The sequence below is a fragment of the Cupressus sempervirens genome, chromosome 8, assembly GCF_028749045.1.
Source record: "Cupressus sempervirens isolate cs-2001-9-10 chromosome 8, ASM2874904v1, whole genome shotgun sequence".
Taxonomy (NCBI): Eukaryota; Viridiplantae; Streptophyta; class Pinopsida; order Cupressales; family Cupressaceae; genus Cupressus; species Cupressus sempervirens.
Window position 1 is genome coordinate 656,795,734 of NC_143125.1, and position 16,908 is coordinate 656,812,641.

Sequence of the window (16,908 nt, forward strand, 5' to 3'; positions counted from 1 at the left end):
GAAACAATAATGAAAAGAGGAAAGCTTCATATAGCCATATTTTCAATGAACTATGCAGAATCAATGTGGTGCTTGCGAGAGCTGGCATTTATGAAATCCAAAACTTGTGCTCAAATTATTCCCATTTTCTATGGTGTACAACCTGAACATTTTCGATATACAAAAGGAGATTTTGGGGATGCCTTTCAATGACTTAAAGAGAAGGGTAGATGAATAACAAGAATCCCTTTCTTCTTTTAGATTTCCATCTTTTTCCCTTTGTTGTTTCGTACCATCAAATCCAATTTCATGGCATCATCTTCGAACACTACCAGAAGTTTTCTGCATGTTGCAGAATCTACACCATCCGATGTATTTATTAGTCACACCAAACATCTACTGGCTGGACTCATGATCTCTAAAAAGCTTAAATATGCAGCCATGCAAGTGAATGTTTTTCTGAAATCAGAAGAATGTCAATTGGTGGATCAACAAGTAAAAACAACAATCGATTGTGCTTCCCTGCATTTTGTCATATTTTTAAAGGAGCATGCTCAATCCAACCGCTATTTGGAAGAGTTGGCATTCATACACAGAAGAAGGAAAATCAGTAGAATTGTTCCCATATTCTACAAAGTTAAGCCTGAAGATGTACGATATTTGAAAGGAGAGTATTTTGACACATTTGAGCGATACAAAAGAGAAGGCAAATACAACTCAAAAAAGCTTTGCAAGTGGAAGAACGTACATTTCAGAGTTTCACATTATATGGGGAGATCACGTGCTTGGTGTACTAGAAATAGTAATGAAAAGAGGAAAGGTTCATATAGCCATATTTTCAATGAACTATGTAGAATCAAAGTGGTGCTTGCGAGAGCTGGCATTTATGAAATCCAAAACTTGTGCTCAGATTATTGCCATTTTCTATGGTGTACAACCTGAACATTTTCGATATACAAAAGGAGATTTTGGGGATGCCTTTCAATGACTTAAAGAGAAGGGTAGACTCACCTCAAAGCACCTTCGAAAGTCGAAGGAAACACTCTTTGGCACTTCATGGCATCTCAGTCCAATCCTTCATAGCAAGGATTGAGCATCAGTCCCTAATTATTCATTACTTATCAATTACATAGTTAAACTCTTATAAGATAATGTTTAGTTGTTTGTATTTTTTCTTGTATTTCGTATTAAGTGTAATCAAAACTCTTAAAGTCTAATGTTTATTTTTTCACATTTTGTTGTTATATATGTGGAGAGATGAGGATATGCTGCTCAAGAATATTCCATCTGTATGTACAGGATTTGTAAAACTAAACGAAAGGCTGTAGAATACTTAGCATAAAGGGAGCTCTATTTTCAAACTTCTTTCAACATTATTCAATTTTTAAATGTATGTACTTTAAATTGTATTCAGTATATTATATTATTATGCGATAGGTTAATCTCTAGACAAAATTTATTAAAGGAAAAATAAAGCAAAAATTTTCCTTTCAAGATTCACAAATTTATAGTAATTTTTTCTCAAATTTTTTGTTGTTTTTGGCTACAAACTATGCAGATCATGAAGATCAAATGCTGATCTTTTTGAAAAATCCATGATGTTTTCAATTTTTTGAAACTTGGTCAACTATACAGTTTGTAAGGAGGATAGCCGCGGCCTATTATTTTTTTCCTCAATACAAATGCATGTTCTCTCGATGAACAATCAAGAAATTCATTCTTATGGATATGTTTCTAGAATGATTATTCAATTTTAGATTTATTCTATTATATCAAATCAAATGCTAAATGTAAATGATGCTTTTTGAGTGCATAATGATATCAAATGAGAAAATGAATTGCATTAAATGTATTTATATTAGTCATCCTCTAAAGAAAACTTTTGGCATCAGTGCACATTATTTTGAACATTTAACTTTCAATATTTGTGGATCAATTCTATAAATCTAAGGTCAGTCCCTTAATGACAACATCGAAAATGGACTGATTGAAATTATATGCATGCATATAATCATTTGATATATGTATAATTAATGCTACTTTATTTAGATATGAGTGCATAAAGAAAATGTTGGGGGTTAATTAAATATGAAATATGTGTGACATTTGGGTAGATATTCCATTTGTCAATATATCTATTTATCAAGGGATTCTCCTTAGAACAAACACAGAAATAAATTGAAAATATAATTGGTATACAAAATTTATAATTTTTCTATCTTACCTCTTAGATGCATGTGAATCCTAGAATGATTATATGTCTAAAAATATGTAGCATTGACACAAAATGTATGCATAACATAAGAATTTGGATATGAAAGGATATAATCACTGCATACATATAAATTTAACATAACCTACAATGTGTCGTCATGTAAATATAAAACATATATGTCATACATATTCTCCAAGTTGAACTTAGAAAACAAAGAGAAAGTTAGCTTGTATGATAGGAACAAAGCAAAAGTAGATTCCATATGATTGAGGATGAAGGGTGTTGAGAAAAAAAAATGTTCATAAGGTCGAGTGAATTTGGAGAAAATGGATGGATCAATCGCCATAACGTACAATCATGGATCATAATAAGGATATTCTAATTTAACTTAATAGTATCAAATTTTCACAAGCTATTAGTAAATATCAATATATTTTTGGATTCAATTGTATGTGTTTATTGGATTCTAACAGAACACCCAATCAAATCTAGAAATATATTGATATATACTAATTTGATCTGTTATAAATTACATAAAAGAGAGTACATAATGTGTTGGACCCTTATAATTAAAAGAGTGATAATATCTAAAAAGAACTTATTTGAATTAAGTAAAATTATTTTATTGTGAGGTTTATTTTTTATAGAAGTTTAAGCATCTAAAATTTTTAATTATACTAAAAAGATTATAGTACATGTGCATGTAAATTTTGACAAACAAGTTGAAGTATATAACATAGCCTACTTAGAATGTACACAACACTCAAGTTCAATTTTGATGGTTATTAAACATTAATAAAAATAAGTAGTATCAGCATCAACACCATCCTTTATGCTAGAATATGATATTTATAATGAAGGATTATGAATGATGTAATATATGAGCACTTTCACTAATATAAAGTCATCTCTCTTCCTTCTCTTTCTCCCCACACATCTATTAACATGATAAGAAATTAACCATAATTATATTTATTTGAAAATAAAATTTAACTAACATTGTCTAGATCATTCAATAACAAGAGCTCTTGGCAAGATGGAGTTCATGCCTTTGAGCTTGTCAATGATAAAAAAATTTTTTGGTTGAAAATATATATTTTCCAATTAGATTGTCAATTGTTATTAATCTATTATTTATTTAGTTATTAATTATTTTTTATTTAAATAAAGTCGATATTTCTTGTGAAATTTAAAAATTAATAAATTTATAGAATAATTTTTTAACAAAATATTAGAATGAAAATGATTTTTTTAAATGAAATAATAGATTAAAAAATATTACTAAAAAATTCACATTTGTGTGCTCTTGTGAGAAAATTTGACTTGTGAATTTGGAATGGCTAAATAAGCAAGTCATATATCTATTTAACTATTGGTCCCTAAAATTGAATTGTCTTTAAGATCCCATGAATGAATAATAATTTACACCCATTTAATAAACATAAACACAAAATAGAAACAATGTACAAAATAGTTAAAATAAAATTCATAAAGGAAGATTTAGAATTTACTTATATTTTATGTATATTTCAGATAATTCTATTATTTTGAAAATTAAAAATTAAATTTATCACATACTAATTGAATGAGAATATAAAATTTGATCATTTATAAAAAGGTCAATGCATGCTTTCAATTTATTTAAAATAAATTTGAGGTTTTATTTCTTAATTAAAACTGCACAAATGTATTCATTAGCTTATATATCATCAAATAATTCAAAATATTTATAATTAACATCGTAGGCATTTCCTTACTTGAAGAGTGAGGGGCTAAAATTGTCATCCAATGGTTGGAAATAATGGAGGAGTAATGACTACCATTGAAGTCATCTCCCACGTTCATTAATTCTTACCTTCTTTCTTTATCATTTTGGAATGTGTATTTTCACCACTTTATAGGTGATCATGCTACAAGATCATACCTTTCTCTATTAGCTCTATCTGTACGATTTGGTTTTGAGGACGAGGGATTTGTATGACTAGGATTTTTTCTCTAGCTAAGATGTGTAGTTTATGGAGAGTGATGATGGAGACCTTGAGGCAGTTGTGTGAGAGGATATAGTAGGAAAAAAAACCCTAAAAAGCTCTATGTGATCGTTTCCCATGTGAATTTTACAAAGCTCTATGGGATAACATTTTTCTTAATATGCATCAGGTATATATTGAGAAGCATACAATTCTCATTCCCTAGGCAACATTATTAATAAGGGTAATATCAAATTCATATCTAAAGCTAGTGATCATGAAGACATATGCAATTGTAGGCCCATCACATTGTTGAATGTCTTCAACAAGGTCATTTCCAAGGCTCTCTCCCTTTAAATCTAGCATCTGCTCCCATAGATTGTTCATCTTGAAAAAATTAGTTCCATTAAATTATGATATATTCTAGATAATATTATTGTTGTTTGGGAAGGTATGGAGTAGGCTCATTTGTCCAAACTATAGGCCTTGTTTCTTAAGATTGATTTTTCCAAAGCCTATGATTGGATTGAATGGCCCTTCATTTTGGCCATGCTTCAAGCCCTTTCTGTAATCAGTTTAGATGCTTTTTTGTGATGCCAATACTTGTATTACCATAAATGGCCAGCAATATGAAGCTTTTAGGATCTACAAATCTATCCATCAAGGTTTTCCTTTAGGGCGTTCTATTTATGTTTTGGCGACCGAAGGGTTAAGCTATCTTCTTGCCAACACTATCTCTATGTGTCTTGTGTGTGGCATAACTCTCCCAATTTCCTCTATGTAGCTTGTGAATGCCCATTTTGCAGATGACTCCTTTCTCACACTCCTAGAGGATGAAGATAATATTGCCAACGCTTTACAATACTTCAATACTTTTTGCCTTTCCTTTAGGTCTACTATTTAATTGAACAAGACCCTTTGCTATAGACAATCCTTCTTGTCAAGGCCTCAATTATTGTAGGGTTATGGGTGGAAATGAGTTTAGCATGGAAAAATCTTTCAATTTTCGGGCATTCCTTTCTCTTTTTAAGCTTCCCCTGTGGAGTTATGGAATGTTTTCTTGGAACAAATTGAGAAGAAATTGGACTATTGGATTACCAAACCTCTCTCTCTTGCAAGAAAATTTTAGATTTATTCTAAAGTGTTGGCTGCTACACATGTCTATTATTCATCATGTTTGGCTCCTTCCAGAGCTTCATACCTCAAACTTGAATGCCTCCTAAGTGATTTCATCTAGACCTCCGATGTTGTGCATCATGAGTTTCATGGAGTTGCCTAGGACTTTTATGTCTACCCAAAGACTCCTATGCTCTTGGACTGCTTTCCACTCCCAAATAGGGGATTTCCCTCTATGCTAAGTGGGTCATTTGGGATCTCACTAGCAATGGGGCCTTGAAAATCTTATTGTGCTATTACATTTATTTGGGCACAGAAATGCCTTGAAAATTTACTAAACTGTCAGAAACCACGGCCTGAAGAAGCGTAGAAGCATCCAGAATCTACTGGACCACTAGTCAAATAACAATGTCTTATCCACAATTTTTATGCACCTCTCAAAAGAACATCTACAGGGTGACGCGAAAGTCATTGTGTCACATTACTCACTACTTTAATATTTGTGTGGAATATATCAATTACTTGAATAGTTGTTGTATAATTATTTACATTTAGAATTTTGTCCTCAATTCAGAGTCCTATACAACTCCATCTACATCGCTCACCAGACGTTCTGCGGCCACTGGTGGTACTTCTCTAACCTCTATCCCCACACGATGAGTGATATGCTCGAGCATCGTGTTTTCATCCCTATAAATGCAAACACAACATTGAATAAGAATCAGGCTATAACAATTGACTTTATTCTGGTAAAATATAAAAGAAAATTGCAAAGGATGCATTGATAAATAAAAGGTCAAGCAATTAGTACTCACTCCTTGCTCTTAACGATGTGGCCAACATTAAATGACACATTGTAAAGTGCCTTCTTCCACTCCAAAATATTTTTCAAGGCATATCTTCCCATCTCTACATGCTTGTCAAATGCATGAGCATAGACCCCTTTAGCATATCAAACATCCACGGGGTCAACATAGTAGAAAATAGGAACAATTCTAGTGCCTGTCTATAGCATAAGTGTTAGCTCTGACAAACACCAAAGAGGTTTTGTATTGTTCATGGAAAATATAGCAATATGAATCTTAGCACTCCTTATTTCTTCTTCTATTACACCAGTGATGTGATCCCCCAATCTAACCTCTTCTGAATCTAAAAACACCTTCAGTCCCATGTCCTTAGGCTTGTTATGGATAGCTAGGGCCAATGAATGCTTAACATCAGGACTGCGATGATTAATGTGTATGTTGTAATGAACATCTCTCATAGGCCTTGCGTATATTTTACCACAAAGAAATGTTAATTATTGTTAGTTTGACAGCTGTTATTTCTGACCCAAAAATAGTAGTAGTATTTATGGGTAGCTTGGATAGCTGTTTGTCATTATCTATGAATAGCAGTTGTATTTATGGGTGGTTTGGACAACTATTTGTCCACTTGCCAAAAATTAGTAAATGGTTATTATTTACTAATTTTAGTGATTCGCTTTTGGACACTTTGCAACCAATTCTATTATTGGCGGTCCAGTTGTCTTAATCTCAACCGTTGGTTTGATTTAATCTTGGTCGTTGGTTTACCAACAAGAGTAGTATAAAAAGGGGTCATTGGGTCATTTGGAGGAAGAAGTTTGGAGAAGCAGTTTGTAGTGTTAGCAAACAATCTTGCAGTGTTAGCAAGGGCGCAATGTTAGCGCAGGGATAGTAGTGAGGAATATCAGCGGGATAAATTAGGAGGTTGTCAGAGTTCTGCCAGTGAGAGGCAAGGAATTTTTGTATCTCTTGATTTGTTGAAGTTTAATATAATTCCTCATCTGTAGAATTGGTTTTCCCTTAGGGGTTTTTCCAGGGACAATTTGTCCGAAAATATTGTGTTGCGCATTTCTTTCCGTATTTTATAAGTGAAGTTGCAGTTGTGTTATTTTTCAATATTAGCTGGAAATTTGTTTTCAGTAGTTTAATAATCATTTATGGTAGGAGATTAATAATCAGTGACTGCAATAGTTTGATTTTTCACATGGTATCAGAGCATTGTTAAGGGTAGAAGAGTTTTGCCCTAGGAAAGAAATTTTGATCTCTTTAGATTTATTATTGCTTTAAACCCTTGAGATGGCTTGAGTTGGTTTGAGAGATCAGGATAGATTGGATGGTGCCTCAAATTTTTGTGTCGAGAAGGCCAGAATTTCTTTATTGTTGGAAGAGAATGGTATCAAGGATTATGCTACCAGTGGTGTACCTGTACCAACGGATGCAACACAGCTTGCAACATATAGGAAGGACGATGCCAAAGTGAGGAGGATTATCCTTGATGGTGTCAAGGATCATATTGTTCCACATATCTCAGAGCTAGATACAGCAAAGAAGATGTGGGATGCCATTGTAAATCTGTACCAAAATGCTACCACCAATAGGAAGTTGATTCTCAGAGAGAAGCTAAAGAATACATGGATGAATCAGGGAGAAGATATCACAAGTTACCTCACCAGGCTCAGACTTGTCAAGGATGAGTTAACAGCTATTGGAGATAGCCCTAGTGATGATGAGCTAGTGAGAATAGCCCTAAAAGGGTTTACAAAACAATGGAGTGTCTTTGTTCAAGTTGTCAGTGGATGAGATACTTTACCGAGTTGGGATCGATTATGGACTGATTTCACTCAGGAGGAGTTTAGACTAAGTCTTGTCAATGGGGCCAACAAGAGTCAAAAAAATGAGGTGGAACAAGAGAGCGTTGCCCTAGCAGGTAAATGGAAAGAAAAGAAGGGATCTAGCAAAGGATCAAATTCACAAAGTGAAAAGAAGAAGAAGGACCTTTCTAAGGTCAAGTGCTTTGGATGTCACGAGTTTGGCCACTATGTTAGTGATTGCCCAAAGAGGAAAAAGGGTAAGAAGTAGGTGGCAGCTTCAGCAAGTGCAGAAGAACTCTCTAGCAGAATGGAAGATGAGTTTGCACTCATAGCTTGTATGGTTAGCTCAACCTCACAATGTTTTTGGTATATATGACAGGAGTTAGAGAGTACTTCTCCAGTTACAAGGAGGAGGACACCAACATCCAGATTTCTATGGGAAACTTGTCCAAACCCAACCCTGTTGGGAAAGGGACTGTTCAATTTCAGAGGGAGAATGGAAATATAATTCTTCTTCATGATGTGTTATATGTGCCAGGCTTAGGTATGAATTTGATTTCTGTATCTGTTCTTCGGGATAGGGGGTATAATGTACTCTTTAGAGGGACACATGTGTTGATTAAGCACAAGGATTGGAAATCACCCATAACTATTGGAGTTAGGAGTGGTCACCTTTATAGATTGCAGTTTGGTACTCCTAAGGCATTTATGAGAAATAGTAATCCTAGAGATCTTGGAGAGCTATGGCATAGGAGGATGGGCCATATTCATCATGGAGCACTTAGATTGCTTCGTGAGATCATGACAGGTGTTCCAAAGGTGAGCACAGAGCATGACGATGTATGTAAGGGATGTGTGTTGGAAAAGTTTGCGAAAGCATCTTTTCCAAGGAGTGACACCAGATCTAAGGGTGTTCTTGATCTAGTACATTCAAATGTTCGTGGACCAATGTCGACAAAATCTCTCAGAGGATATGAGTACTATGTTACTTTTATTGATAATTTCTCTAGAAAGACCTGGATATACTTCTTGAAGACTAAGGATGAGGTTTTCAATCGATTCCAAGAGTTCAAGGCTCTTGTGGAGAACTCGACAAGAAAGAAGATAAAGGTTCTTCAGTTAGACAATGGAGGCGAGTACAAAGGAAATGTCTTCCAGGATTTCTGCACAAGAGAAGGAATCAAGAGAGAATGGATTGTTCCTTACAATCCACAGCAGAATGGAGTTGCTGAGAGGAAGAATCGTTCTATATCGAAGGCAACAAGAGCTATGCTACATGACTAGGACATGCCCCATTACTTATGGGTAGAGGCATGTAATACATCAGTCTACACTTAGAATAGAGTTCCACACAAGGTGCTAGGGAAGATGACACTAGAGGAGGCTTTTACAGGGAAGAAGCCAGATGTTAGTCACTCCAAGATATTCAAGAGTTTGGCATATTGTCAGATTCCTGGAGATACACGTACAAAGTTAGATCAGACTACAAAGAGGGGGTACTTTGATGGGTACAGTGAGACCTCAAAGGCATATAGGATTTTCATCTCGGGGACTAAAAGAATTATTGTTAGACAGGATGTCAAGTTCATGGAGGACAAGGCATTCAAGAGATCCAGAGATTTGCCAGCAGATGATCAAAGTGAGCAGCCAACAGAAGCTCCAAGACCAAGTCAAGGGCAGCAAAGCTCAAGTACAGTTACCAGTACGAGTGTAGACTTAGTTAGTGAAGATTCATAGAGTATGGAGCAACGGGTGCAACAGGAAATGCATCTACAAGACTTAGAGGTTGACATTTCATCCTTTATAGTTGGCAGTAGGAACCATGAGGTTCCAGATACACAAAGGGATACTTAGGAGTTTGTGGCAGCTCCTAGGAAGAGTACTAGACATCGAAGACAACCAGCCAAGTTCAATGACTATGTGGCATTAGTTAGTCAGTTGGTAGATAGTGAGCCTTCTAGCTATCAGGAAGCTGTAGAACATCAGGTATGGCGAGATGCTATGGTTGAGGAATATTCTTCAATAATGCAGAATGATGTGTGGGAGGTAGTACCTAGACCAACAGATAGGGTTGTAGTTGGATCACGCTGGATCTATAAGATAAAGCACGGTGTAGATGGTAGCATCGAGAAATACAAGGCTAGGTTTGAAGGAAATATCATTTGACAAAATTTAATATTTAACATTCAATTCTAAACAACACTTTAAGTTATAAATAATAATACATATATAAAAAACAATAAGATAATATGATTTTGAATTAGTTTAGTTAAAAATGAAATTCTACATACATCTAATTAGATAAATATTTTATTATGATATATTTTTTAAAATTTTATTAATATAAGCATTTTATTTTTTACTAAACTAATTTATATATTAATATTTTAATCATTTATCATTTTAATAATTTTAAAAATATTAATTAGTAAATCGAGATTATATATATACTAAAAAAATCTATATAAGTTTAACTATAAATCTAACTTAATTTTTATTATGATATACTAAAAAATATATTATTTATAGTAACTAAAAATATAATATATTTATGTAGAGTTAAAATGTAAATGTAACTTTTAAATATAGTATTATTAAACACTATTTAATTTCAAATATTAATAACTCTAACTAAAAATAAATCTAGCTATTAATAAATCAGTTTAGATGCTTTTTGGTGATGCCTCTACTGGTATTACCATAAATGGCCAGCAGTATGAAGCTTTCAAGATCTACAAATCTATCCATTGAGGTTTTCCTTTAGGGCGTTCTATTTATGTTTTGGCGATCGAAGGGTTAGGCTATCTTCTTGCCAACACTATCTCTCGGGGTCTTGTGTGTGGCATAACTCTCCCAAATAACTCTATGTAGCTTGTGAATGCCCATTTTGCAGATGACTCCTTTCTCACCCTCCTGGAGGATGAAGATAATATTGCCAACGCTTTACAATACTTCAATACTTTTTGCCTTTCCTTTAGGTCTACTATTTAATTGAACCAGACCCTTTGCTATAGACAATCCTTCTTGTCAAGCCCTCAATGGTTGTAGGGTTATGGGTGGAAATGAGTTTAGCATGGCAAAATCTTTCAATTTTTTGGCATACCTTTCTCCTTTTAAGCTTCCCCTGTGGAGTTGTGGAATGTTTTCTTGGCACAAATTGAGAAGAAATTAGACTATTGGATTGCCAAACCTCCCTCTCTTGCAAGAAAATTTTAGATTTATTCTAAAGTGTTGGTTGGTACACATGTCTATTATTTATAATGTTTTGCTCCTTCCAGAGCTCCATACCTCAAACTTGAATGCCTCCTAAGGGATTTCATCTGGACCTCTAATGTTGTGCATCATGAGTTTCATCTAGCTACCTAGGACTTTTATGTCTACCTAAAGACTCCTATGCTCTTGGACTGCTTTCCACTCGCAAATAGGGGATTTCCCTCTATGCTAACTGGGTCATTTGGGATCTCACTAGCAATGGGGCCTTGAAAATCTTATTGTACTATTACATTTCTTTGGGCATAGAAATGCCTTGAAAATTGCCTAAACCGTTAGAAACCGTAGCCTGAACAAGCGTAGAAGCATCCAGAATCTACTGGACCACTAGTCAAATAACAATGTCTTATCCACAATTTTTATGCACCTCTCAAAACAACATCTACAGGGTGACGCGGAAGGCATCGTGTCACATTACTCACTACTTTAATATCTATGTGGAATATATCAATTACTTGAATAGTTATTGTACAATTATTTACATTTAGAATTTTGTCCTCAATTCAGAGTCCTATACAACTCCGTCTACATCGCTCAACGGACGTTCTGCGACCACCGGTGATACTTCTCTAACCTTTGTCCCCACACGATCAGCGATATGCTCGAGCATCATGTTTTCGTCGCTATAAATGCAAACACAACATTGAATGAGAATCAGGCTGTAATAGTTGACTTTATTCTGATAAAATATAAAAGAAAATTGCAAAGGATGCATTGATAAATAAAAGGTCAAGCAATTAGTACTCACTCCTTTCTCTTAATGATGTGGCCTACATTAAATGACACATTGTAAAGCGCCTTCTTCCACTCCAAAATCCTTTTCGAGGCATATCTTCCCATCTCTACATGCTTATTAAATGCATGAGCATAGACCCCTTTAGCATATCGGACATCCACAGGGTCAATAGGAACAATTCTAGTGCTTGTCTATAGGATAAGTGTCAGCTCTGACAATCACCAAGGGGATTCTACATAGTTCATGGAAAATATAGCAATATGAATCTTAGCACTGCTTATTGCTTCTTCTCTTACACCAACGATGTGATCCCCCAATCTAACCTCTTCTGAATCTAGAAACACCTTCAGTCCCATGTTCTTAAGCTTGTTATGGATAGCTAGGGCCAATGAACACTTAACATATGGACCACGATGATTAATGTGTACGTCGTAACGGACATCTCTCATAGGCCTTGCGTATATTTTACCACAAAGAAATGCCAATTTACCCTGTGGGTGAATGATTGGAGGAGTGCTACCTAATTTGAATTCTTGAGCCTCTTTAGCTTCCTTTGTTACCAAATCCGTCATCTTCTTCAGGAGCATGTCCTCGTCGCTGAGATATGCAATAGCAAAGGAAACATAATAAACTTCAGATTTTAAGATATCGATTTAAAAAGTCTGTGAGCTTGAAAATGAGGAAGGAAACATGCAAAGAATGTATCAACAAGAACTTGGGTTAACTGCCTTGATTGGAGTAATCAGTACTTACTCTTTGCTATTGACGATATGACCCGCACAAAATGAAGCATCGCGAAGTGCTTCCTTCCACTCCTCCAGCTTCTCTGGGTTATATCTACCCTTGTCTTGGTGCCACCCAAATGCCTTACCATTGCTTCCCTTTCCAATATATCTCAATTCATACGGAAAGACATGGTAATAAATGGGAACAAACTTACTGCCTTCTCTTCCGCTAATCAACGAAAGCTCTCGCAAACACCACTTGGACATTGCATAGTCCTCTGAAAATATAGCTATGTTAAGCAAGGTACTCTTTATTACTTGCTCCAGTACACTAGGAAAGTGACCCCCCCACTTAAGCTCTTCTGAATCAAGAAAAACCTTCAGTCCCATTCCTGTGAGCATTTTATAGATAGCTGTGGCGAGTGTACGTCTGACATCAGGACCCCGATGGTTAATAAATACATCATACTTAACCTTTCTCACAAGCATTATCGATCCACCTGAAGTAGATGTAGTTGCTGCAAATTCTTCTCCCTGTTGTTGGATGCTTGAACTAGTCTTAACTGGACCTACAAATTCTTGACACATTTTTCCCTCTTTCGCTACCCACTCTGTAATTGTCTTCAGCAGCATGTCTTCGTCCCTGGACACATTCGACAACGAAGAAAACAGAGTAAACATCACAAGTTATATGGATAACTGAAGTCTATGAGCCTCAAGATAAAAGAATGAATCGATTAGTAAATGCTGAGTGCATCTGGTGGAGAGATGGGTTCTTAGTACTTACTCCTTGCTCTCAACGACCAGACCTACATAATGTGAAACGCTGTAAAGCGCTTTCCTCCAATCCTCCAGTTTCTCAGAGTCGCGTTCAAGCTTGTTTGGGTCAAATACGTAGCCTCCTTTTACATAGCGTACATCATCAGTCTTAACATGCCAGAGAATAGGAACAATTTTAGTGCCTAATTTACCCCTGTTGTGCATGGATGATAGCTCTTCTAAGCACCGGTCGGATTGTGGATAGCCCTCTAAAAATATTGGAATGTAAAGCCAGGCACTCTTAAAAGTTGCTTCTACTTCTTCATCCTGCAAATCGAGCTCTTCTGAATTTAGAAAAATCTTCAGTCCGAACGCATCAAGCTCTTTATAAATTGCTACGCCCAGAGAATGTTTAAAATGATTGATAAATACATCATAACGCGGGAAATCTTTCACAAGCATGGTGGATGCACAAGAAGCAGATGTGGATGATGGAAATTCTTCAACGTGTTGGCAATTTAACGGAACACCACTGTGCGGATTAGAAGAAGATGCCATGAAATTAGATTTAAGCGAACATGACAAAGGTTGAAAAAAAGAGGCGTTCAAAGAGAAAAGGAGCGGTGCATATAAAAGAGCAAGAGAGGGATAAGTAATTAGAAATAAATGTTGGACTAGACGCGTAGACTGCATGTACTTGCTGAGGTAACACTGCAGAACAAACGAAGAAATGAAGAAGCATGACAGAGTCTGACTAAAAGAGTTAGAGTGACTAGTTGAGGATAGCTGAAGTTTTATTTGACTTTTCGTACTCCTATGGCCTTCTTACAACTTTGATATTGTGGATCCACCAAAATTAAATGTAGATGGGGCTATTTCTTCGAGCTCTTGGCCACTGCTAGTGTTGGAAGTAGATGCCATGAAATCAGATTTGATGAAACAAGACAACAGAAACAGAATTGAAGGACAAAACTAGAAGGGTTGTTCATCTTCTTGTTGAGATAAGATGGACCAAATAAAAAAGTTGAGGTAAAATAAACGCGTGAAAGAAGTGCTCTAGTTGTAATGTGGAGTCGAACGCGTCGATTGCGCGCCTTCCAACCTAAATTGGGAAGGAAACCACGCGGGAGAAATGCGGAAGCATCTCTGAACAGAAGCAGAAGGCGCAGAAGAATTTTCGTCTGTGGAATCCCATTTCATAGTTGTTGGTGTCTCGCTTGTTGTTCCACCGAATTTAGGGAAAACATCTAATTACATCTAATTACCGAGTGGCTAAATGAAAACACGTTTGCTAAATTATTCTGATTGTGTATTTTTTTATTTTAACAAAATAATTATTTCAATATCTTTAAACGTTAGTCAAATCAAGTGCAAATACATTGCTATATAGACAACCTTTTATAGATAACTACATATTCGTTGGGTAGATTAAAAATTTCATCAAAGTGGGAAAAAAAGAACTCAATTTCGGCGTCGTCTACCCAACCCGATTGTTCGGGATGGGCTGGATGCACGCCCCTCCATGCCATGCCATTGCATCATCCGCGAGCCCCAGTTGCACTTTGTCCAAGCGAGTGGCCATCACACGGTAAAGGCATTAAGAGATGTCGACATCTGGAATGTTTTTTCAAATAAAGGTTCATAAATTTTTTCTCTTTTTAGTGTCAAAATAGTGAATAATATTTTGTATATATGTATGTGATTAGTTATAAATTTTAAATGTATAGCTTTAATATTTTTATTTTATTATTATATTGAACTGGTAATGTTTATTATGTATATTTTTATTATTGTGTATTGTTTAAGTTTAATATATATCATTAAAATATTCAATATATATGTAGATTTATTTGTTTAATACATATTATTTACATAATAAATCTATATTTTAATTTTCATGTTAATTAAATTTAATTTTCATTAATGTTAGTAAATTTAAATGAATACGAATTAGTTTAATATAATTCAACATAACTATGATACACAATATTAATTAGATAATAAGTTTTCGGATTAATCTAGTTAAAAATAAAAGTTCACACTTAGTAAAATTTTTTAAAAATTATCATAACTTAAATAAAAATATAGTTAAGTGCCTATGGTGAAAAATCAAATTTAAAAAAAAAAACTAAATGGACCTAAAATAATTTTTTTAGTGTTAATCATAAAATTTATCATTTATTTTCCTTTAACAAAGATTTTTTAAATGAAGTAATATAATAGAGTTAGTAATATAATGAAACAATTATAGAGTGATATTAACTCTATTAATTAATTAATTTTAAAATTCTAATTCAATAGAGTCACTATTAAAATCTTAGAAATAAAATAAATATTTAATATTTCATAAGAAAATATTATTTTGTTACAAATTTAATAAGGAAAATAATATTTAACATAAAAATTGAAGGAAATATCATTTGACAAAATTTAATGTTTAACATTCAATTCTAAACAACACTTTAAGTTATAAATAATAATACATATATAAAAAACAATAAGATAATAAGATTTTGAATTAATTTAGTTAAAAATGAAAGTCTACATACATCTAATTAGATAAATATTTTATTATGATATATTTTTAAAAATTTTATTAATATAAGCATTTCATTTTTTACTAAATTAATTTATATATTAATATTTTAATCTTTTATAATTTTAATAATTTTAAAAATATTAATTAGTAAATCAAGATTATATATATATATATATATATATACTAAAAAAATCTATATAAGTTTAACTATAAATGTAACTTAATTTTTATTATGATATACTAAAAAAAATATTATTTATAGTAACTAAAAATATAATATATTTATGTAGAGTTAAAATGTAAATGTCACTTTTAAATATAATATTATTAAACACTATTTAATTTAAAATCTACTTGCAAGTGCAAGCTACCATGTTGATTGAGCAGGAGAAATTGAGAAGGTTCCTACATGATGGGTACCAATGCCATAGAACTTTAGATGACTTGCAATTTTTGCGCATGCTTGTAATAGGCTGACCAGGGAGATCAAAGAGAAAGGGCATGCCAGAAAAGAGGAATTATTCATGCTGATGCAAATTCAAGAGCACAAAAGAATTGTTTGAATGGAGGGCCCCTTAGGTTGGATAGCGTGGGTGGATACACCCTATGATGTTCTTAGCTAGACTGTTCCTCTTCTCTTCTGTTGTTTTTCTGACTTGATGTACAGCGGTCTCTAATTCTCTGTGGTAGGGCTTGGCCTCCTTGTTTTCTCTCGTGGTGACCTTTTTGGTTCTCCTCCTTTGGTGATCTACTTATTTTATTATTATATTGAACTGATAATGTTTATTATGTATACTTTTATTATTATGTATTGATTAAGTTTAATATATATCATTAAAATATTCAATATATATGTAGATTTATTTTTTTAATACATATTATTTACATAATAAATCTATATTTTGATTTTCTTTAATGTTAGTAAATTTAAATGAATACGTATTAGTTTAATATAATTCAACATAACTATGATACACAATATTAA

General features: G+C 33.8%; 1 pseudogene; it reads left to right on the top strand.

The window, feature by feature from the left end:
- LOC149544150 (uncharacterized) overlaps positions 1-16,908 on the top strand; it is a 314,863-nt pseudogene that overhangs the window by 104,823 nt on the left and 193,132 nt on the right.